The sequence below is a fragment of the Kogia breviceps genome, chromosome 18, assembly GCF_026419965.1.
Source record: "Kogia breviceps isolate mKogBre1 chromosome 18, mKogBre1 haplotype 1, whole genome shotgun sequence".
Lineage (NCBI taxonomy): Eukaryota > Metazoa > Chordata > Mammalia > Artiodactyla > Physeteridae > Kogia > Kogia breviceps.
In genome coordinates, this window is record NC_081327.1 from 45,161,092 (window position 1) to 45,187,368 (window position 26,277).

General features: G+C 39.2%; 1 protein-coding gene and 1 pseudogene across 4 annotated transcripts in view; both read left to right on the forward strand.

The window, feature by feature from the left end:
- LOC131744480 (protein VAC14 homolog) overlaps positions 1-26,277 on the forward strand; it is a 93,607-nt gene that overhangs the window by 43,120 nt on the left and 24,210 nt on the right. The gene's annotated exons all lie outside the window — the stretch shown is intronic.
- Positions 20,763-21,838, forward strand: LOC131744479 (TBC1 domain family member 14 pseudogene; annotated as a pseudogene).

The window sequence follows — 26,277 nt, forward strand, 5'->3', positions numbered from 1 at the left end:
TGGACTTTGGGAGCAAGATATATTACTATTTTTCCCTTTTTTTCTTTTTGTGAGTGTGTATGTGTGTGCTGCTGTGTGAGATTTTGTCTGTATAGCTTTGCTTTCACCATTTGTCCTAGGGTTAGACCGACCAGTTTTTTTTTTTTATAAAATTTTTCTTCCTAATAATTATTTTTTATTTTAGTAACTATATTTTATCCTACTTTATTTTGTCTTCTTCCTTTCTTTCTTCCTTTCTTCCCTTTCTTCCCTCCTTCCTAGCTTTCTTCCTCTCTTCCTTCCTTCCTTCCTCCCTCCCTTTCTTCCTCTCTTCCTTCCTTCCTTCCTTTCTTTCCTTTCTATTTTTTCTCCCTTTTATTTTGAGCCGTGTGGATTAAAGGCTCTTGGCACTCCAGCCAGGCACCAGGGCTGTGTCTCTGAGGTGGGAGAACCAACCTCAGGACACTGGTCCACAAGAGACATCCAAGCTCCACACAATATCAAATGGCAAAAACCTTCCAGAGATCTCCATCTCAACACCAAGACCCAGCTTCACTCAAGGACCAGCAATATACAGTGCTGGACACCCTATGCCCAACAAATAGCAAGACAGGACTACAGCCCCATCCATTAGCAGAGAGGCTGCCTAAAATCATAATAAGGCTACCAACATCCCCAAATACACCACCAGATGTGGACCTGCCCATCAGAAAGATAAGATCCAGCCTCATCCACCAGAACAGAGGCACTAGTCCCCCCAACCAGGAAACCTACTCAACCCACTGAACCAACCTCAGCCACTGGGGACAGTCACCAAAAACAAAGGGAACTACGAACCTGCAGCCTGCAAAAAGGAGACCCCAAACACAGTAAGATAAGCAAAATGAGAAGACAGAAAAACACACAGCAGGTGAAGGAGCAAGATAAAAACACACCAGACGGGCTTCCCTGGTGGCGCAGTGGTTGAGAGTCCGCCTGCTGATGCAGGGGACACGGGTTCGTGCCCCGGTCCGGGAAGATCCCACATGCCACGGAGTGGCTGGGTCTGTGAGCCATGGCCGCTGAGCGTGTGCGTCCAGAGCCTGTGCTCAGCAACGGGAGAGGCCACAACAGTGAGAGGCCCGCGTACCGCAGAAAAAAAAAAAAAAAAAACCACCAAACCTCACAAATGAAGAGGAAATAGGCAGTCTACCTGAAAAAGAATTCAGAATAATGATAGTAAAGATGATCCAAATCTTGGAAATAGAATAGACAAATTGCAAGAAACATTTAACAAACACCTAGAAGAAATAAAGAGGAAGCAAGCACTGATAAGCAACACCATAAATGAAATTTAAAATACTCTAGATGGGATCAATAGCAGAATAACTGAGGCAGAAGGACGGATAAGTGACCTGGAAGATAAAATAGTGGAAATAACTACTGCAGAGCAGAAGAAAGAAAAAAGAATGAAAAGAAAAGAAAAAAAAGAATGAAAAGAACTGAGGACAGTCTCAGAGACCTCTGGGACAACATTAAATGTACCAACGTTTGAATTATAGGGGTCCTAGAAGAAGAAGAGAAAAAGAAAGGGAGTGAGAAAATATTTGAAGAGATTATAGTTGAAAACTTCCCTAATATAAGAAAGGAAATAGTCAATCAAGTCCAGGAAGTACAGAGAGTCCCATACAGGATAAATTCAAGGAGAAACACGCCAAGACACATAATAATCAAACTGTCAAAAAATAAATACAAAGGAAACATATTAAAAGCAGCAAGGGAAAAACAACAAATAACACACAAGGGAATCCCCATAAGGTTAACATCTGATCTTTCAGCAGAAACTCTACAAGCCAGAAGGGAATGGCAGGACATATTTAAAGTGATGAAGGAAAAAAACCTACAATCAAGATTACTCTACCCAGCAAGGATCTCATTCAGATTTGATGGAGAAATTAAAAACTTTACAGACAAGCAAACGCTGAGAGAGTTCAGGACCACCAAACCAGCTTTACAACAAATGCTAAAGGAACTTCTCTAGGCAAGAAACAAAAGAGAAGGAAAAGACCTATGGAACAAACCCGAAACAATTAAATAAATGGTAATAGGAACATACATATCAATAATTTCCTTAAATGTAAATGGATTAAATGCTGCCACCAAAAGACACAGACTGGCTGAATGGATACAAAAACAACACCCATATATATGCTCTCTACAAGAGACCCACTTCAGACCTAGGGACACATACAGGCTGAAAGTGAGGGGATGGAAAAAGATATTCCATGCAAATGGAAATCAGAAGAAAGCTGGAGTAGCAATTCTCTTATCAGACAAAATAGACTTTAAAATAAAGACTATTACAAGAGACAAAGAAGGACACTACATAATGATCAAGGGATCGATCCATGAAGAAGATATAACAATTGTAAATATTTATGCACCCAACATAGGAGCACCTCAATACATAAGGCAAATACTAACAGCCTTAAAAGGGGAAATCGACAGTAACACAATCATAGTAGGGGACTTTAACACCCCACTTTCACCAATGGACAGATCATCCAAAATGAAAATAAATAAGGAAACACAAGCTTTAAATGATACATTACACAAGATGGACTTAATTGATATTTATAGGACATTCCATCCAAAAACAACAGAATACACATTTTTCTCAAGTGCTCATGGAACATTCTCCAGGATAGATCATACCTTGGGTCACAAATATAGCCTTGGTAAATTTAAGAAAATTGAAATCGTATCAAGTATCTTTTCCGACCACAATGCTATGAGACTAGATATCAATTACAGGAAAAGATCTGTAAAAAATACAAACACATGGAGGCTAAACAATACACTACTTAATAACGAAGTGATCACTGAAGAAATTAAAGAGGAAATCAAAAAATACTTAGAAACAAATGACAATGGAGACACAACGACCCAAAACCTATGGGATGCAGCAAAAGCAGTTCTAAGAGGGAAGCAATACAATCCTACCTTAAGAAACAGGAAACATCTAGAATAAACAACCTAACTTTACACCTATAGTAATTAGAGAAAGAAGAATAAAAAACCCCCAAATTTAGCAGAAGGAAAGAAATCATAAAGATCAGATCAGAAATTAATGAAAAAGAAATGAAGGAAACGATAGCAAAGATCAATAAAACTAAAAGCTGGTTCTTTGAGAAGATAAATAAAATTGACAAATCATTAGCCAGACTCATCAAGGAAAAAAGGGAGAAGACTCAAATCAATAGAATTAGAAATGAAAAAGGAGACGTAACAACTGACACTGCAGAAATACAAAAGATTATTAGAGATTACTACAAGCAACTGTATGCCAATAAAATGGACAACCTGGAAGAAATGGACAAATTCTTAGAAATGCACCAGCTGCCGAGACTGAACCAGGAAGAAATAGAAAATATGAACAGACCAATCACAAGCACTGAAATTGAAACTGTGATTAAAAATCTTCCAATAAACAAACGCCCAGGACCAGACTGCTTCACAGGCTAATTCTATCAAACATTTAGAGAAAAGCTAATACCTTCTAAAACTTTTCCAAAATGTAGCAGAGCGAGGAACACTCCCAAACTCATTCTATGAGGCCACCATCACCCTGATACCAAAACCAGACAAAGACGTCACAAAGAAAGAAAACTACAGACCAATATCACTGAATGAACACAGATGCAAGAATCCTCAACAAAATATTAGCAAACAGAATCCAACAGCACATTAAAGGGATCATACACCATGATCAAGTGGGGTTTATTCCAGGAATGAAGGATTCTTCAATATATGCAAATCAATCAACATGATACAACACATCAACAAACTGAAGAAGGAAAACGATATGATCATCTCAATAGATGCAGGGAAAGCTTTTGACAAAATTCAACACCCATTTATGATACAAACCCTGCAGAAAGTAGGCATAAAGGGAACTTTCCTCAACATAATAAAGGCCATATATGACAAACCCACAGCCAGCATCGTTCTCAATGGTGAAAAACTGAAAGCATTTCCACTAAGATCAGGAACAAGACAAGGTTGCCCACTATCACCACTCTTATTCAACATAGGTTTGGAAGTTCTAGCCACAGCAATCAGAGAAGAAAAAGAAATAAAAGGAATCCAAATCGGAAAACAAGAAGTAAAGCTGTCACTGTTTGCAGATAACGTGACACTATAGAGAATCCTAAGGATGCTACCAGAAAAGTAGAGCTAATCAATGAATTTGGTAAAGTAGCAGGATATAAAATGAATGCACAGAAATCTCTGGCATTCTTATACACTAATGATGAAAAATCTGAGAGTGAAATTAGGAAAACACTCCCATTTACCATTGCAACAAAAAGCATAAAATATCTAGGAATAAACCTACCTAAGGAGACAAAAGACCTGTATGCAGAAAACTATAAGACACTGATGAAAGAAATTAAAGATGATACAAACAGATATACCATGTTCTTGGATTGGAAGAACCAACATTGTGAAAATGACTCTACTACCCAAAGCAATCTACAGATTCAATGCAATCCCTATCAAACTACCACTGGCATTTTTTACTGAACTAGAACAAAAAATTTCACAATTTGTATGGAAACTCAAAAGACCCCGAATAGCCAAAGCAATCTTGAGAACGATAAATGGAGCTGGAGGAATCAGGCTCCCTGACTTCAGACTTTACTACAAAGCTACAGTAATCAAGACAGTATGGTACTGGCACAAAAACAGAAATATAGATCAATGGAACAGGATAGAAAGCCCAGAGATAAACCCACACACATATGGTCACCTTATCTTTGATAAAGGACAGAAGGATATACAGTGGAGAAAAGACAGCCTCTTCAGTAAGTGGTGCTGGGAAAATTGGACAGGTACATATAAAAGTATGAAATTAGAACACTCCCTAACACCATACACAAAAATAAACTCAAAATGGGTTAAAGACCTAAATGTAAGGCCAGACACTATCAAACTCTTAGAGGAAAACATAGGCAGAACACTCTATTACAAAAATCACAGCAAGATCCTTTTTGACCCACCTCCTAGAGAAATGGAAATAAAACCAAAAATAAACAAATGGGACCTAATGAAACTTAAAAGCTTTTGCACAGCAAAGGATACCATAAACAAGACCAAAAGACAACCCTCAGAATGGGAGAAAATATTTGCAAATGAAGCAACTAACAAAGGATTAATATCCAAAATTTATAAGCAACACATTCAGCTCAAATCCAAAAATGGGCAGAAGAACTAAATAGACATTTCCCCAAAGAAGATATACAGATTGCCAACAAACACATGAAAGAATGCTCAACATCATTAATCATTAGAGAAATGCAAATCAAAACTACAATGAGATATCATCTCACACCGGTCAGATTGGCCATCATCAAAAACTCTAGAAACAATAAATGCTGGAGAGAGTGTGGAGAAAAGGGAACACTCTTGCACTGCTGATGGGAATGTAAATTGACACAGCCACTATGGAGAACAGTATGGAGGTTCCTTACAAAACTACAAATAGAACTACCATACGACCCCGCAATCCCACTACTGGGCATATACCCTGAGAAAACCATAATTCAAAAAGAGTCATGTACCAAAATGTTCATTGCAGCTCTATTCACAATAGCCAGGGGCTTCCATGGTGGCGCAGTGGTTGAGGGTCCGCCTGCCGATGCAGGGGACACGGGTTCGTGTCCCGGTCCGGGAGGATCCCACGTGCCACGGAGCGGCTGGGCCTGTGAGCCATGGCCACTGGGCCTGCGCGTCCGGAGCCTGTGCTCCGCAACGGAGAAGCCGCAGCGGTGGGAGGCCCGCGTACCACAAAAAACAAACAAAAAAAACCCCAAAAACAAACACAATAGCCAGGACATGGAAGCAACTTAAGTGTCCATTAACAGATGAATGGATAAAGAAGATGTGGCATATATACACAATGGAATATTACTCAGCCATAAAAAGAAATGAAACTGAGTTATTTGTAATGAGGTGGATAGACCTGCAATCTGTCATACAGAGTGAAGTAAGTCAGAAGGAGAAAAACAAATACCATATGCTAACACACATATATGGAATCTAAGAAAAAAAAAATGTCATGAAGAGATTAGTGTTAGGATGGGAATAAAACACAGACCTACTAGAGAATGGACTTGAGGATATGGGGAGGGGGAAGGGTAAGCTGTGACGAAGTGAGAGAGTGGCATGGACATATATACACTACCAAATGTAAAATACCTAGTGGAAAGCAGCCGCATAGCACAGGGAGATCAGCTCAGTGCTTTGTGACCACCTAGAGGGGTGGGATAGGGAGGGTGGGAGGGAGGGAGACACAACAGGGAAGAGTTATGGGAACATATGTATATGTATAACTGATTCACTTAGTTGTAAAGCACAAACTAACACACCATTGTAAAACAGTTATACTCCAATAAAGATGTTAAAAAAAAATAAAAAATAACAAAATAAAAAATAAATTACCAATGGCATTTTTCACAGAATTAGAACAAAAAATTTTACGATAGCCAAAGATCCTGAATAGCCAAAGCAATCTTGAGAAAGAAAAACAGAGCTGGAGGAATCAGGTTCCCAGACTTCAGACTATACTACAAAGCTGCAGTAATCAAAACAGTATGGTACTGGCACAAAACCATAAATATAGATCAATGTACACGATAGAAAGCCCAGAGATAAACCCATGCAGCTATGGTCACCTAATCTACGACAAAGGAGGCAAGAATATACAATGGAGAAAAGACAGCCTCTTCAATAAGTGGTGCTAGGACAACTGGACAGCTCTACATGTAATAGAATGAAATTAGAACACTCCCTAACACCATACACAAAAATAAACTCAAAATGGATTAAAGACCTAAATGTAAGACCAGACACTATAAAACTCTTAGAGGAAAACATAGGAAAAACACTCTGACGGAAATCACAGCCAGATCTTTTATGACCCACCTCCTAGAGTAATGAAAATAAAGACAAAAATAAACAAATGGGACCGAACGAAACTTCAAAGCTTTTGCACAGCAAAGGAAACCATAAACAAGATGGAAAGACAACCCAAAGAATAGGAGAAAATATCTGCAAACGAAACAATGGACAAAGGATTAATCTCCAAAATATACAAACAGCTTGTGCAACGCAATATCAAAAAAAGCAAACAACCTGATCAAAAAATGGGTGGAACTCTTAAATAGACATTTCACCAGAGAAGACATACAGATGGCCAAGAGGCACATGAAAAGCTGCTCAACATCACTAATTATTAGAGAAATGCAAATCAAAACTACAATGAGGTATCACCTCACACTGGTCAGAATGGGCATCATCAAAAAATCTACAAACAATAAATGCTGGAGAGGATGCGGACAAAAGGGTATCCTCTTGCAGTGTTGCCGGAAATGTAAACTGATACAGCCACTGTGGAGAACAGTATGTAGGTTCCTTAAAAAACTAAAAGAATTACCATATGACCCAGCAATCACACTACTGAGCATATACCCTGAGAAAACCATAATTCAAAGACACATGTACCCTTATGTTCACTGCAGCACTATTTACAATAGCCAGGACATGGAAACAACCTAAATATCCATTGACAGATGATGGAAAAAGATGTGGTACATATATACAATGGAGTATTACTCAGCCATAAAAAGGAATGAAATTGGGTCATTTGTAGAGATATGGATGGACCTAGAGTCTGTCATACAGAGTGAAGTAAGCCAAAAAGAGAAAAATAAATATTGTATATTAATGCATATATGTGGAATATAGAAAAATGGTATAGATGAACCTATTTGCAGGGCAGGAATAGAAACACAGATGTAGAGAATGGCTGTGTGGACAAAGAGGGGCAAGGGGAGGGTGGGATGAATTGGGAGATTAGCTTTGACATATATATACTACCACGTGTAAAACAGATAGCTAGTGGGAACCTGCTGTGTAGCACAGGGAGCTCAGATCTGTGCTCTGTGATGACCTAGATGGGTGGGATGGGGGCCAGGGGGAGGTCCAAGAGGGAGGGGATATATGTATACATATAGCTGATTCACTTGACTGTACAACAGAAACTAAACATAACATTGTAAAGCAATTATACTCTAATTTTTTAAAAAAGAGAAAGAATAGTCGTTAATTTTGGTCCTAACCTTTGGTTAAAATAAATTTTTAAATCTCTAATAGTACTAATGGCTGTGCAATGCTCAGTTTTTCCACATGAGTTATACCTTTTAAAATGTATTTGTAGCAAATGGGCAACACAGAGTCACAAGCCCAAAGTTCATCTCAGTTCCTCCATAACATTAACCAGGGTTTCAACGGAATATGCTGCTTAGACTTAAGTTAGTAGCCTAATATTTTCAAATGACCAAAAGATGAATTAACTATTAGTTGATCCAGTTTAATCTAATAACAGCTTTTTAGACATTCAAACTATACTCTAGAAAAAAGCAAATACACACAAAAGACTGTTTACTTGATGTGAAAATACACGTAAAAATGTTTTCAAAACAAACAACTAATGCAAAAGAGAAATAAATAAAGAGAAATAAAAATAGTGGGCTTGGGCTTCCCTGGTGGCGCAGTGGTTGAGAGTCCGCCTGCCGATGCAAGGGACACGGGTTCGTGCCCCGGTCCGGGAAGATCCCACGTACCGCGGAGCGGCTGGGCCCGTGAGCCATGGCCGCTGAGCCTGCGCGTCCGGAGCCTGTGCTCCGCAAAGGGAGAGGCCACAGCAATGAGAGGCCCACGTACCACCAAAAAATTAAAAAAATTAAAAAAAAAAAAAAAAAAAATAGTGGGCTTTATAAGAAAGGGAAAAAATCAGGTAGTTCAACAGGTTATTAAAATCCTGGTAATGATCAATAAATTTATTTCTGCTTCACCTTTTATAAAGAGGCTGTACTTAGTAAATCACTGAGTAAGCTGCCTCAATAACACTACTGCTATGAAGTTTACCTGCAATGATTCCAACAAAGAAATTAATTTCTTCAAAACAAGACAAGGTTATCTGAAACGGGGAAAACACAAGAGGCGGAGCTTTCTGCTAATAAAACAGACAGGTAACAGTCTAGGCACTGAATTCAGAACTGTTTTATGCTCTGCAAGATCTGAATTCCTTGTAGCTCTACTACCATTACTTTAGACGCACACACACACAGACACACACACACACAAGTATATGAAGATACATAATTGCCTATTACCTGTTTTTGCAAGCTTCCTAGTTTTAGCACTGAAAGTTCCATGATCTAGAAACCCAAGCCTAGGCAAACTGGGATGATTAGCTACCCTGATGTACAGCTCCCAATCCATGCACATGCGTGTGCTTGTGTGCATACACCCCACACACACCAATCTGCATCCCAAACTCCAAAAAATGTTTCCTATAACTTATAAGAAATTTATTAACTCTTCAGAAAATAAGTGGTGTTATAAAATTATCCAGAAGTTATTACTTTTTTATGACTGTATCAATAAAATATGTAACTGGCAGTGATTAAATCTGAGAACATAGAAACTACCATTCGTCACAAATCATCAGACCCACTCTTTCCCAAAGTTTCATGTGTTGACAAGCATTATAATTGGTAACTTCTTACAATTACGCTCCATTTTGTTAATATGAAGACAAACTCTGTGGCACTCTATAGGTTCAAATCTCAGTTTAACCACTTATAAACAATGTAGCTTTAGGAAAAATTGCTTGACCTCATTAATTCTCTTTTTCCTACTATGTAAAGTGGGAGCAATACTAGTACCTACATCATATGGTTTTCATGAGTACTAAATGATACAATGTATATATAATATTAATTATATATAAGATGTTACATAACATGTTATGGAAAACCCCGAACGAACTTTCTGGCCAGTCCAATACTTAGTACAATACATAGCATAAAATTAATTCTCAACAAATATTACTTATTACTATAATTCCTATTAGTATATTGTACAGGTAAGAACCTGCAAGTGCTTTGAAAGTGGCAGTCACCCATTCCTGTCTTCTTTGGTGGACACATTTTGTTTAAAATAATTTATTTCCTTTTATTATATTAAGATTTCCAGGATTATACTTTCTGACTGTAAAAACTAAGAGAATCTTGAATAGTTTAAAAAACGAGTGTCCTTATATGAGATTACTTCTTTTTTTTCCTTCCTGCCTTCCTTCCTTCCTTATTTATTTACTTATTTATGGCTGTGTTGGGTCTTTGTTGCTGCACGCGGGCTTTCTCTAGTTGTGGCGAGTGGGGGCTACTTTTTCTTTCTATGTGCGGGCTTCTCATTGCAGTGGCCTCTCTTTCTGACTGTAAAAACTAAGACAATCTTGAATAGTTTAAAAGAAAGAGTGTCTTATATGAGATGAATTACTTCTTTTTTTTCTTATTATTTATTTATGTTTGTTCATTTATGGCTGTGTTGGGGTTTCGTTGCTCTTTATTTATTTGTTTATGGCTGTGTTGGGTCTTCATTGCTCTGAGGAGGCATTCTCTAGTTGTGGCGAGCGGGGGCTACTCTTCATTGCCGTGTGCGGGCTTCTCATTGCGGTGTCCTCTCTTGTTGCAGAGCACGGGCTCTAGGCATGCAGGCTTCAGTAGTTATGGAACGTGGTCTCAGTAGTTGTGGCACATGGGCTTACTTGCTCCACGGCATGTAAGATCTTCCCGGACCAGGGCTCGAACCCATATCCCCTGAATTGGCAGGAAGATTCTTAACCACTGTGCCACCAGGGAAGTCCTAATTACTACTTTATATGGAATTTCTTCCCATTATTGAAATTCAACATTGGATATAATAGTGCAAGAATACAAGAGGGACTTCCCTGGTGGCACAGTGGTTAAGAATCCACCTGCAAATGCAGGGGACACGGGTTCAAACCCTGGTCCAGGAAGATCCCACATACCGCAGAGCAACCCCATATGCCACACTACTGAGAGCCACAACTACTGATCCCGCATGCCACAACTACTGAAGCTCACACGCCTAGAGCCCGTGCACCGCAACAAAGAGTAGCCCCCACTCGCTGCAACTAGAGAAAGCCCACATGCAGCAACAAAGACCCCGTGCGGCCAAATTTTTTTTTTTTTTTTTTTTTTTTGCGGTACGCGGGCCTCTCACTGTTGTGGCCTCTCCCGTTGCGGAGCACAGGCTCCGGACGCACAGGCCCAGCGGCCATGGCTCACGGGCCCAGCCGCTCCGCGGCATGTGGGATCTTCCCAGACCAGGGCACGAACCCGTGTCCCCTGCATCGGCAGGCGGATTCTCAACCACTGCGCCACCAGGGAAGCCCTGCGGCCAAAAATTTTAAAAATTAAAATTAAAAAAAAAGAATACAAGAGCTCCTTGACCACTAACTTTAATAAAATACAATATTTAATATGCTAAAACATAGGTAGTAAAGTTCTAGCTGTGCTAAAAAGAACAAGTATAAAAATTAAATCAAAATAGAGTTAAATTAGATTTTAGAGTTTGAGGAAACCTTTAAAATCATCCAATCCAATCCCTTCACTTTATAAATAAGACCTAAAAAGCTGATTTGTCCAATGTCATATGGCCAGAATCAGAGATAATACAGGAATTCAAGTGTCCTGATACCTACGCCAATTATCTATTCAACATGCTTCTCTCCAAAATCATAAAGGAAAATCACAAGACAAATTCCTATTCCAAAATTCTAACAAAAACCAAGAGATGTGTTGAAAAGGATAAAGGAAAAATAACTAGTAGTATGTAGTAGAAAATATACTTTGAAGTCTAACAGAGCCAGCTCTGTCACTCCTTCCCTATGTGTCAATGGGCAAAGTACTGACTCTGAATTCAGGCTCCTCATTTGTAAAATGGGGGTAAAACCACCTAGAACAAATAAATAACATATAAAAGGGTTAGAATAGCACAATAGCTGGCAGTCACACAACCAACCTCTGAATCCCAACCTAACAACTTACTTACTGTTTGACCAAATTATATAACTTCTTTGAGCCATAGAAAGGACTTTAGCACAGAACATGGCACATAATAATAGCAACAGGTTTTACTTTTATCAATACTACATACAGATCACAACTAACTGCTGAACAATCTTTGACAGGAAGACAATGGAACTCACCAAAAAACATACTCCACATCGAAAGACAAAGGAGAAGCCAAAATAAGATGGTAGGAGGGGCGCAATGACAATAAAATCAAATCCCATAACTACTGGGTGGGTGACTCACAAACTGGAGAACACTTATACCACAGAAGTCCACTCACTGGAGTCAAGGTTCTGAGCCCCACATCAGGCTTCCCAACCTGGAGGTCCTGCAATGGTAGGAAGAATTCCTAGAGAATCAGACTTTGAAGTCTAGCAGAATTTAACTGCAGGACATTGACAGGACTGAGGGAAACAGAGACTCCACTCTTGGAAGTCACACACAAAGTAGTGTGTGCACTGGGACCCAGGGGAAGGAGCGGTGATTCCATAGGAGACTGAACCACACACCTACCTGCTGCTGCTGGAGGGTCTCCTGCAGAGTCAGGGGGTGGCTGTGGCTCACCGTGAGGACAAGGACACTAGCAGCAGAAGTTCTGGGAAGTACTCCTTGGCATGAGCCCTCCCAGAGTCTGCCATTAGCCCCACCAAAGAGCCCAGGTAGGCTCCAGTGTTGGGACGTCTCAGGCCAAACAACCAACAAGGAGGGAAACCCAGCCCCACCCATCAGCAGACCAGCAGATAAAGTTTTACTGAGCTCCGCCCACCAGAGGAACACCCAGCTCTACACACCACCAGTCCCTCCCATCAGGAAACTTGGACAAGCCTTCTAGATAGCCTCAACCACCAGAGGGCAGACAGCAGAAGCAAGAAGAACTATACAATCCTGCAGCCTGTGGAACAAAAACCACATTCACAGGAAGACAGACAGGATGAAAAGACAGAGGGCTACGTACCAGATGAAGGAACAAGATAAAACCCCAGAAAAACAACTAAATGAAGTGGAGACAGGCAACCTTGCAGAAAAAGAACTCGGAATAATGATAGTAAAGATGATCCAGGACCTCGGAAAAAGAAGGGAGAAAAGATCAAGAAGATGCAAGAAATGTTTAACAAAGACCTAGAAGAATTAAAGAACAAACAAACAGAGATGAACAGTACAATAACTGAAATGAAAAATACACTAAAAGGAATCAATAGCAGAATAACTGAGGCAGAAGAACAGATAAGTGACCTGGAAGACAGGATGCTGGAATTCACTGCCGTGGAACAGAATAAAGGAAAAAGAATGAAAAGAAATGAAGACAGCCTAAGAGACTTCTGGGAAAACATTAAACACAACAACATTCGCATTATAGCCATCCCAGAAGGAGAAGAGAGAAAGGACCCAAGAAAATATTTGAAGAAATTATACTCAAAAATTTCCCTAACATGGGAAAAGAAATAGCCACCCAAGTCCAGGAAGCACAGAGAGTCCCATAAAGGACAAACCCAAGGAGAAACACGATGAGACACATACAAATCAAACTGACAAAAATGAAAGACAAAGAAAAATTATTGAAAGCAGCAAGGGAAAAATGACAAATAACATACAAGGGAACTCCCATAAGGTTAACAGCTTATTTCTCAGCAGAAACTCTACAAGCCAGAGGGCAGTAGCATGACATATTTAAAGTGATGAAAGGGAAGAAGGAAGAACCTACAACCAAGATTACTCTACCTGGCAAGGATCTCATTCAGATTTGATGGAGAAATCAAAAGCTTTACAGACAAGCAAAAGCTAAGAGAATTCAGCACCACCAAACCAGCTCTACCACAAATGCCAAAGGAACTTCTCTAAGTGAGGAGCACAACAGAAGAAAAGGACCTACAAAAACAAACCCATTACAATAAAGAAAAGGATAATAGGAACATACATAGATAATTACCTTAAACGTGAATGGATTAAATGCTCCAACAAAAAGACATAGGCTCGCTGAATGGATACAAAAACATGACCCATATATATGCTGTCTACAAGAGACCCATTTTAGACCTAGGGACACATACAGACTGAAAGTGAGGGGATGGAAAACGATGTTCCATGCAAATGGAAATTGTAAGAAAGCTGGAGTAGCAATACTTATATCAGATAAAATAGGCTTTAAAATAAAGAATGTTACAAGAGATAAGGAAGGACACTACATAATTATCAAGGGATCAACCCAAGAAGAAGATGTAACAATTATAAATATACATGCACCCAACATAGGAACACAATACATAAGGCAACTGCTAACAGCTATAAAAGAGGAAATAGACAGGAACACAATAATACTAGGGGACTTTAACACCTCACTTACACCAATGGACAGATCATCCAAACAGAAAATTAATAAGAAAACACAAGCTTTCAATGACACAACAGACCAGATGATTTAATTGATATTTATAGGACATTCCATCCCAAAACAGCAGATTACACTTTCTTCTGAAATGCATGTGTAACATTCTCCAGGATAGATCACCTCTTGGGTCACAAATCAAGCCTCAGTAAATTTAAGAAAACTGAAATCACATCAAGCATCTTTTCTGACCACAATGCTATGAGATTAGAAATAAAGTTTAAAAAAATCTGTAAAAAACACAAATACATGGAGGCTAAACAGTACACTACTATATAACCAAGAGATCACCGAAGAAACCAAAGAAGAAATAAAAAAAAAAAAAATACAGAAACAAATGACAATGAAAAAAGGATGACCCAAAGCCTATGGGATGCAGAAAAAGCAGTTCTAAGAGTCAAGTTTATAGCAATTCATTCTCACCTCAAGAAATAAGAAAAATCTCAAATAAACAATCTAAGCTTACACCTGAAGCAACTAGATAAAGAAGAACAAAGAAAACCCAAAGTCAGTAGAAGGAAAGAAATCATAAAGATGAAAGCAGAAATAAATGAAAAAGAAATGAAGGAAATGATAGCAAAGATCAATAAAACTGAAAGCTGGTTCTTTGAAAAGATAAACAAAATTGATAAACTTTTAACCAGACTCATCAAGAAAAAAAGGGAGAGGACATAAACAATAAAGTTAGAAATGCAAAAGGAGAAATCACAATTGACACCACAGAAATACAAAGGATTTTAAGAGACTGCTACAAACAACTATATGCCAATAAAACAGACAACCTCAAAGAAACTGACAAATTCTTGGAAAGGTACAATTTTCCAAGACTGAAACAGGAAAATTTAGAAAATATAAACAGACATATAGCAAGCAATGAAATTGAAACTGTAATTAAAAATCTTCCAACAAACAAAAGTACAGGCAGATGGCTTCATAGGCGAATTCTATCAAATATTAGAGAAGAGCTAACACCTATTCTTCTCAAACTCTTAGAAAACATTGCAGAGGGAGGAACACTCCCAAATTCATTCTACGAGGCCACCATCACCCTGATACCAAAACCAGACAAAGACACTACAAAAAAAAGAAAATTACAGACCAATATTACTGATGAACATACATGCAAAAATCCTCAGCAAAATACTAGCAAACAGAATCCAACAACAAATTTAAAGGATTATACACCACGATCAAGTGGGATTTATCCCAGGAATGCAAGGATTCTTCAATATATGCAAATCAATCAATGTGATATACTACATTAACAAACTAAAGAATAAAAATCATGTGATCTCAATAGATGCAGAAAAAGCTTTTGACAAAATTCAACCCCCATTTATGATAAAAACTCTCCAGAACATGAGAACAAAGGGAACCTACCTCAACAAAATAAAGGCCATATATGACAAACCCACAGCAAACTTGATTCTCAATGGTGAAAAAATGAAAGCATTTCCTCTAAGATCAGGAACAAGACAAGGATGTCCATTCTCGCCACTCTATTCAACATAGCTTTGGAAGTCCTAGCCATGGCAATTAGAGAAGAAAAAGAAATAAAAGGAATACACATTGGAAAAGAAGTAGTAAAACTTGTTACTGTTTGCTGATGGCATGATACTATACCTAGGAAATCCTAAAGATGCCACCAAATAACTATGAGAACAAATCAATGAATCTGGTAAGGTTGCAGGACACAAAATTAATGCACAGAAATCTCTTGCATTCCTATACACTAAGAGAAATTAAGGAAACAATCCCATTTACCATCGTAACAAAAAGAATAAAATACCTAGGAATAAACCTACCTAAAGATGCAAAAGACGTGTACTCAGAAACTATAAAACACTGATGAAAGAAATCAAAGATGACACAAACAGATGGAGAAACAGACCATGTTCTTGGATTGGAAGAATCAATATTGTAAAAATGACTATACTACCCAAAGCAATCTACAAAGTCAGTGCAATCCCTATCAAATTACCAATGGCATTCTTCACAGAATTAGAACAAAAAATTTTACAATTTGTATGGAAACAAAAAAGACCCGAATAGCCAAAGCAATCTTGAGAAAGAAAACTGGAGCTGGAGGAATCAGGCTTCCAGGCTTCAGACTATACTACAAAGCTACAGTAATCAAGACAGCATGGTACTGGCACAAAAACAGAAATATATGGGACTTCCCTGGGGGTGCAGTGGTTAAGAATCTGCCTGCCAATGCAGGGGACACGGGTTCAATCCCTAGTCCAGGAAGATCCCCCCATGCTGCAGAGCAACTAAGCCCATGTGCCACAGCTACTAAGCCTGCACTCTAGAGGTTGTGAGCCACTACTACTGAGCCTGTGCACTGAAGGCCACGTGCCACAGAGCCTGTGCACCCGCAACTACTGAGCCCACACACCACAACTACTGAAGCCCACGCACTCTATGGCCCACGTGCCACAACTACTGAGCCCACGTGCTGCAACTACTGAAGCCCACATGCCTAAAACCTGCGCTCCGCAATAAGAGAAGCCACCGCAATGAGAAGCCCGCACACCACTATGAAGAGTAGCCCTGCTCGCCGCAACTACAGAAACCCACACACAGCAATGAAGACCCAACGCAGCCAAAAATAATAAAATTATTTTTTAAGAAAACAGAGGGCTTCCCTGGTGGTGCAGTGGTTGAGTCCGCCTGCCGATGCAGGGGACACGGGTTGGTGCCCTGGTCTGGGAAGATCCCACATGCCATGGAGTGGCTGGGCCCGTGAGCATGGCCACTGAGCCTGCGCGTCTGGAGCCTGTGCTCCGCAACAGGAGCAACCACAACAGTGAGAGGCCCACGTACCACAAAAAAAAACCCAAAAAACAACAACAAAAAAACCCAAATATAGATCAATGGTACAAGAGAAAGCCCAGAGATAAACCCATGCACCTATCGTCACCTCATTTATGGCAAAGGAGGCAAGAACATACAAGAGAGAAAGGACAGTCTCTTCAATAGGTGTTTCTGGAAAAACTGGACAGCTACATGTAAAAGAATGAAATTAGAACACCCCCTATCACCATACAGAGAAATAAACTCAAGATGGATTAAAAACCTAAGTGTACGACGAGACACTATAAAACTGTTAGACGAAAACATAAGAACACTTTTTCACATAAATTACAGCAAGATCTTTTTTGACCACCTCCTAGAGTAATGAAAATAAAAACAAAGTAAACAAATAGGACCTAATTAAACTTAAAAGCTTCTGCACAGCAAAGGAAACCATAAAGACAGAAAGGGCTTCCCTGGTGGCGTAGTGGTTGAGAGTCCACGGGCCGATGCAGGGGACACGGGTTCATGCCCTGGTCCGGGAAGATCCCACATGCCACAGAGGGGCTAGGCCTGTGAGCCATGGCTGCTGAGGGTGTGGAGTAAAGGGAACCCTCCTGCAGTATTGGTGGGAATATAAATTGATACAGCCACTATGGAGAACAGTATGGAGGTTCCTTAAAAAACTAAAAATAGAACTACCGTATGACCCAGCAATCCCACTGCTGGGCATATACCCTGAGAAAACCATAATTCAAAAAGAGACATGTACCACGATATTCACTGCAGCACTATTTACAATAGCCAGGACATGGAAACAACCTAAAAGTCCATCAACAGATGAATGGATAAAGAAGATGTGGTACACATATACAATGGAATATTAACTCAGTCATAAAAAGGAACGAAATTGGGTCATTTGTAGAGATGTTGATGGACCTAGAGTCTGTCATACAGAGTGAAGTAAGCCAGAAAGTGAAAAACAAATATCATACTAACGCATATATATGGAATCTAGAAAAATGGTACAGATGAAACTATTTGCAGGGCAGGAATAGAGAGGTAGACATAGACATAGAGACGGACATGTGGACATGGGGGTGGGAAGGGGATGGTCAGATGAATTGAGAGATTAGGATGGGCATATATACACTACCATGTGTAAAACAGATAGCTAGTGGGAACAAGCTATAAAGCACAGGAAGCTCAGCCTGGTGCTCTGTGACTACCTAGTTGGGTGGGATGGGGTGGGGAGACGGAGGTCAAAGAAGGAGGGAATATAGGTATACATATAGCTGATTCACTGCACTGTACAGCAGAAACTAACACAACATTGTAAAGCAATTATACTCCAATAAAAAAATTTTTTTTTAGTTGTATGCAACTAGGCACACTGAAAAAAGCCAGATTGCAATAAACACAAATGTTATCTGGTGGAACAAACTATGCACTATGGAAGAAACCAGCAAAAACAAACCTACGAGTTCATTTTTTGGAATTATCAAACACAGATTATATAATAACCATGCTTAATATGTTTAAAATAATTTTTAAAGTGTAAAAATATCTCCACAGAACAGAAAATTTAAACTCATGATGTAAAATGTTCACAAGACATTTATATGAAATAAATATAAAGTAGTTGAAAAAAATTTTCTTCTTGGTTTCTTGGTACTACAGGTCTTTTTTTAATTGAAGTATAGTTGATATACAATATTGTGTTAGTTTCACAGCAAAGTGATTCAGTTATATATATATATATATTCTTTACGTATATATTTTACATATATATATAAATACTCTTTTTCAGAATCTTTTCCATTATAAGTTGTTATAAGACATTGAATATAGTTCCCTTACGCTACAGTAGGTCCTTGTTTATCTGCTTTATATATAGCAGCATGTATCTGTTAATCCCCAACTCTTAATTTATCCCACTGGCCACTTTCCCACTTGATAACCATCAGTTTGTTTTCTGTGAGTCTGTTTCTGTTTTGTAAATAGCTCATTTGTATCACTTTTTAAGATTCCACATATAAGTGATATCATATGCTATTTGTCTTTCTCTGACTCACTTCACGTAGTGTGATATCTTTACATCCATCCATGTTGCTGTAAATGGCATTATTTTTTTAATGGCTCAGTAATATTCCATTGTACATATATACCACATCTTCTTTATCCATTCATCTGGTGATGGATACTTAGGTTGCTTCCATGTATTGGCTATTGTAAATAGTGCTACAATGAATACTGCAGTGCATGTATCTTTTCTAAGTATGGTTTTCTCTGGATATATGTCCCAGGAGTGGGATTGATGGATCATATGGTAGCTCTATTTTTAGTTTTTCAAGGAACTTCCATACTGTTCTCCATAGTGGCTGTATCAATTTATATTCCCACCAACAGTGCAAGAGGGTTCCCTTTTCTCCACACCCTCTCCAGCATTCATTCCTTGTAGATTTTTTGATGATGGCCATTCTGGCAGGTGTGAGGTGATAGACACCTCATTGGAGTTTTGATTTGCATTTTCTAATAATTAGCAATGTTGAGCATTTTTTCATATGCCTGTTGGCCATCTGTATGTCTTCTTTGGAGAAATGTCTATTTAGGTCTTCTGCCCATTTTTCGATTGGGTTGTTTGTTTTTTTGTATTGAGCTGTATGAGCTGTTTGTATATTTTGGAAATTAAGCCCTTGTCAGTTGCTTCATTTGCAAATATGGTGGCATGTGGGATCTTACTTTCCTGACCAGGGCACGCCCCCTGCATTGGAAGTGCAGATTCTTAACCACTGGAATGCCAGGGAAATCGCTGAAAATGTTTTACATCTTGATCTGGATATGTACATATATATACATACATACATACACACACACACACACACACACACACACACACACACACACACACACACACACACACCATGGCATATGGGATCTTCCCATGCCAGGGCTTGAACCTGTGTCCCCTGCATTTGCAGGCGGATTCTTAACCACTGTGCCACCAGGGAAGCCCCATTCTAACTTTTAAATCTCAAATATAACTCAATCAAATTCAATAGAGCAAAACAAATCTAGAATTTTAAATGATTAACTATACCGTTGTTTTGTGTAAAATTCATAGATGATAAGAAGTAGACAGATTTAAATCCTCTCCCCAATATTTTCAGTATACTTATAAAATGTCCATCACATTGAATGAAACACCACAAAACCAACTGCATTACACCTTTCATTTGCCCTGTGTGTATAATTAAATTCAATAAAATATAAAACTACAATGTAATCTTTCTACAACATTAGCAGGTCACCCTCAAACAACTTGACCTACACATGACTTGTCTAGCCAAGACAACCTATCTTTCACAAATCAATCCTCTCCTCTTCTCTCCCCATAATATTCCATAAGCAGCAACAACTAGAGAGAAAAAAAAAATGTAATAATAAAGTAATAAAGAATCAAAGAATCAAAAGTCCCTGCTATACATTCAAGAAATTCAAATGAAAACCTGATAGTAATCTTAAATATAACACTATTTATAAAATATTCAGGGAAAAGAAACAAGAAACATACCTTTTCTATCAAGAGATATTTCAGATGGCAAAAAGTTTCAGGTGGAAGAGGATATTAGACTATGATTTAAATAGTAATTCCTCGCCCCACCCGGCTGCCGGAGCCACGCCCAAGGTCCCGCCATGGAGCTCCACTCGCTCACTGGCTCGGGCCTTGAGCCACCGGGCACGCGCCTCTGAGCCCCTCGGCGTTCTCGGAATATGAAAACAAGCCTGGACAACCTAGCAGGCCACCCTCACCAAAGCAGAATGTGAGGAAGAATACTGACTTTGAGCCGCTCTCCACCACCACACTCATCCTGGAAGACAGACCAGCAAATCTCCCAGCAAAGCCAGATGAAGAAGCTCAGAAACACAGGCAACAGTATGAAGAAATGGTGGTTCAGGCCAAAAAATGAGAGTTGAAAGAAGCCCAGAGAAGGAAAAAGCAGATGGAAGAAAGATGCAGATTAGAAGAAAGTATTGGAAATGCCATCCTTACTTGGAATAATGAGATTTTGCCTAACCAGGAAACAATGCGGTACTGTAGGAAAAGTTCAAGATTTATGGTGGCAGGGAATCCCTCCCAGTGTGAGAGGCAGTCTGGAGCTTAGCCATTGGCAATGAGTTAAACATCACCCAGGAGCTCTTTGACATCTGTCTTGCCCAAGCCAAGGAGCAGTGGTGGTCCTTTAGCACGGGAGGCTCTGAAGTGGAGAATGAAGATGCTGGTTTTTCAGCAGCAGAGAAGCTAGTCTGGAGTTTATTAAACTAGACATTTCCAGAACTTTCCCTAATCTCTGCATTTTCCAGCGAGGTGGCCCATATCACAACATGTTGCACAGTATTTTGGGAGCTTACACTTGTTACCAACCGGATGTGGGTTATGATCAGGGCACGGCCTTCATAGCAGCCATGTTGATCTTGAACTTAGATACTGTAGATGCCTTCATTGCTTTTTCTAATCTTTTGAATAAACCCTGTCAAATGGCTTTTTTTCCAAGTGGATCACAGCCTTATGTTGACTTACTCTGCTGCGTTTGAGGTATTTGTGGAAGAAAATTTGCCAAAATTATTTGCTCATTACAAGAAAAACAACTTAACTCCAAACATCTACCTAATTGACTGGAGACAAAAGACTTAACTTCTAGAAGGTAAAGTCCGAACGTCATGTGAAACGAGGCTCAGTCCCTTAAATAAAGCCGATTTGTCTGCACCGTGGACAAATCTTGGGAGCAAGCCTTTGGGACTCTCGGCGTTTGTTGCTTCTGTCCCAAACCCTGAGACTGTTCCAACGCCACTGAATTCTCGCTGGGAACAAGGGTTTGGAGGTGAGAGCTCATAGCTGAGGCCACAAGCACTGGTGTCACTGTGGAATAGTACAGACATCAGGCCATGAAGTGGCTGCTGGCAGGGGTGCGGGGCTGGCCTGTCTAGCTGTGCTGGGTGGAAGTGTTTGGGGCCTGCCTTAAAGGCCACCTTAATTTAACCAACAAATGATCTCTCCACAACATGAACACTCAACTTTTGCATAGGCTGTCCCTCTGCACCCCTGTTGGTGAACCTGTGCTGTAATTTGACGGTGAACCCCAACCTTGCAGATTCCCAGGCCTGGGGCCCGTGACCCCTGGGGAGGAGGTGTTAGGAGAGGATCACATGGGACCAGAGTCTTCAGCTTCTACCTTATCTCTTTTAGGCCCCCAAATTAGATTCTTATGATTCCAGGCTAAAGAGAAGTTTGGAAAACACTGTCCTAGAATAGTGTCTTTTAAATTTTTTCACGCTGACTTGCAAAAGAAAATAAATTTTATGTTGTGACTCCCCTGCAAAAAAAATAGTAATTCCTCATTTCATTTTAAAGGATACAAACCATTACATGCTATATGGTGATGAGATTTAACTACTCACTATTCACAGAGTAAAATCTGACTCATCTAGATCCAACAACTATAAAATATATGATAAACTGACATGATACGCATATAGCATATTACTTTCCCTGGTCATTTAATTGAGCTCTTGTCCTCCTGTTCTACAGGCAAGGAATTTCTTCCAGGTCTCACAACACTAACTTACAAATTTAGGTTACTGCTCACAAAAGGACAGTGGACATCATTGAAAATCTCAGAGTAAAAAGCTCTGAAAACACTTTCCTCCATAAAAGCAATGAGAACACTAGCAAAAACTGTCACAATCAACTGTCTCAAAAAGCTAGAAATTAACCAAAGACTTGCAGCAATCTAGGGAATGATTATTCAAGGAAAAGAGCTGAATCTCAGTAAGAACAATGAGCTTTGTGGCATTTTAATTTCCCTGTGCTCATCTGCCCATCCCCAGGTGCACAGGAATCTTGAAAAACAACAGCCACACCAAGTCTGGCAGTCCAAGAAGCTCAAATTCCCAGAAAAGGGTCATTATTGGACATGAAAGACTTCACATGTAAGGCTGTCATTATTGAACTTACTCAGAGCTCACTAGTACAAAAAGCGTTCTCCCTCCAAGACAATCTATCAAAACCAACCAGAGACAGATGTTGAACATAACTCTTAAAACCAACAATAAAAAAAGGAACCCATTAATAGACAGGCAAAAGATCTTAGATATCTCACCAAAGAAAATAAACAGATGGCATAAAAGCATATGAGAAGATACTCAACATCATAATGCATTAGGGAACTGCAAATGAAAACAATGAGAAATCACTATACACCTATAAGAATGCCAAAAATCTAAAACATTAATAATACCAAATGCTGGTGTAGATGTGGAGCAAAAGGAACTTTCATTCGTTGCTGGTTGAAATGCAAAATGGTACAGCAACTTTGGAAGATACTTTGGCAGTTTTTCTTTTTACAAAACTAAAATACTCTTACCATAAGACCCAGCAATTGTGCTCCTTGATATTTACCCAAAGGAACTGAAAACTCACATCCACACAAAAACCTGCACATGGATGATCATAGCAGCTTGATTCACAATTGCCAAAACTTGTAAGCAAGCAAGATGCCCTTCAGCAGGTGGACAGATGAACTGTGGTACATCAATACAATGAAATTTTATTCAAGGCTTAAACGAAATGTCTTTTCATAGCAAGACAGCTCATGTTGAAACCTTAACTGCATATTACTAAGTGAAAGAAACCAATGTGAAAAGGCTACATACTATATGATTTCCACATGATATTCTGCAGAGGTAAAACTATGAAGACAATAAAAAGATAAGAAGTTGCCAGAGGTTGGGGGATGGGGTGAGTGGGATGAATCAGCAGAGCACAGAGGATTTTTAGGGCAGTGAAACTATTCTGAATGATACTAAAATGGTGAATACATGTCATTATCCTTGTGTCAAAACCCATGAATACAAAACACCAAGAGTGAACACAAGGACTTCCCTAGCAGTCCAATGGTTAAGACTTCACCTTCCAATGCAGGGGGTGTGGATTTGATCCCTGGTCAGGAAGCTTAGATCCCACATGCCACGTGGCCAAAAAACCAAAACATAAAATAGAAGCAATATTGTAACAAATTCAATGAAGACTTTAAAAACGGTCCACATCAAAAATAACTTTAAAAAAAAAGAGTGAGGGCTTCCCTGGTGGCGCAGTGGTTAAGAATCCACCTGCCAATGCAGGGGACATGGGTTCGCGCCCTGGTTCGGGAAGATCCCACATGCCGCGGAGCAGCTAAGCCCATGTGCCACAACTGCTGAGCCTGCACTCTAGAGCCCATGAGCCACAACTACTGAACCTGTGCTCTAGAGCCTGTGAGCCACAGCTACCAAAGCCTGAGTGCCTAGAGCCCGTGCTCCAAACAGGAGAAGCCACCGCAATGAGAAGCCCACGCACCGGAACAAAGAGTAGCCCCCACTTGATGCAACTAGAGAAAACCCATGTGCAGCAACAAACACCCAACATAGCCAAACATAAATAAAATAAATTTAAAAAAAAAAAAAAAAAAAAAAGAGTGAACACAAACTGTAAACTATGGACTTTAAGTGATAATGATGTGTCAATGTAGGTTCATCAATCAAAGCAAATGTACTCTGGGTGCAGGATGTTGACAGTGAGGAGGCTGTGCATATGTGGAAACACAGGGTATATGGGAACTCTATATGTTCCACTCAGTTAATATTACTAAACAATTGAGGAAGAAGTAACATTAACTCCTCACAGACTTTTTTTTTTTTAATAAAAAGGAAGAAACACTTTCCATCTCATTTTATGAGACCAACAATACCAAAATCATACAAAGCCACTACAGGGGAAAAGAAAATTAGAGAACCATAAGATTCTCCCCAAATTAGACATAAACATTCTTAACAAAACATTAGGAAATCTGACTTGGCAATATAAAAATAATTACAGTAATAATAACACATAATAATGGAGTTTACTCCAGCTATGCAAAGTAGATTTCACAGTTAAAAATCAACATAATTCTCCATATTAATGGAATAAAGAAGAAAACCATATGATCACCTCAACTGATACAGAAAAACCACGCAAAAGAATTCAACATCTCTTAGTGTTGAAAACTCCCAGCAAAATAGGGAATGAAAGGGAATTTCCTCAACCTGATGAAGAACTATGAAAAAGCTGTAGCTTTCATCATACTTAACGGAGACAGACTGAACATTTTATCCCCAAGAACAGAAATAAGGCAAAGATGTACTGTCACTTCTATTAAACATCATATTGGAGGTCCTAGATGATGCAATATAGATATAGATAAAAGACATACATATTGGAAAGAAAAAAGTACAACATCACAGATAAATTTTTATAAATGTAAACCAAGTGAATTTTAGCAATATCACAATTTTAAATTAATATACAAAAATCAAAAGCATTCTTAAATACTAGCAATTAGCAAAAAATTAAAGGAAAACAAAATTTGCAATATTACCAAGAAATATGAACTTCTCTGGGACGAATTTAACAAAATTTCTGCAAGACCTATACAAGAAAAACTACAAAACACTACTGAGAGAATTTAAAGATGATGCAAATAAATGAAAGAAGATACCACATGACTGAAAAAAATCATGTTTCTTACTGAGATAATTACCAACTTATTGGTCTAACACAGATTCAGTGTACTCCCAGATTTTGGTAGAAATTGACAAGTTGATTCTAAAACTTATATGGGAAGGGGCCAACAATCACAAAGATGTCTTAGAGAAACATAAAAAGCTAAAAGAGTGACACTGAAAGGATCCAGATGGAGGAGAAGGACATGCTTTCACTCCCTCTTGTGAGAACACCAGAATCACAAGTAACTGCTTAACAATCACTGACAGGAAGACACTGGAACTCACGAAAAAAGATACCCCACATCCAAAGACAAAGGAGAAGCCACAGTGAGACAGTTGGAGGGGCGCAATCACAATAAAAATCAAAACCTGTAACTTATGGATGAGTGACTCACAAACTGGAGAACACTTATACCACAGAAGTCCACCCACTGGAGTGAAGGTTCTGAGCCTCACATCAGGCTTCCCAACCTGGTGGTCCGGCAACAGGAGGAGAAATTCCTAGAGTATCAGACTTTGCAAACTAGTGGGATTTGATTGCAGGACTTTGAC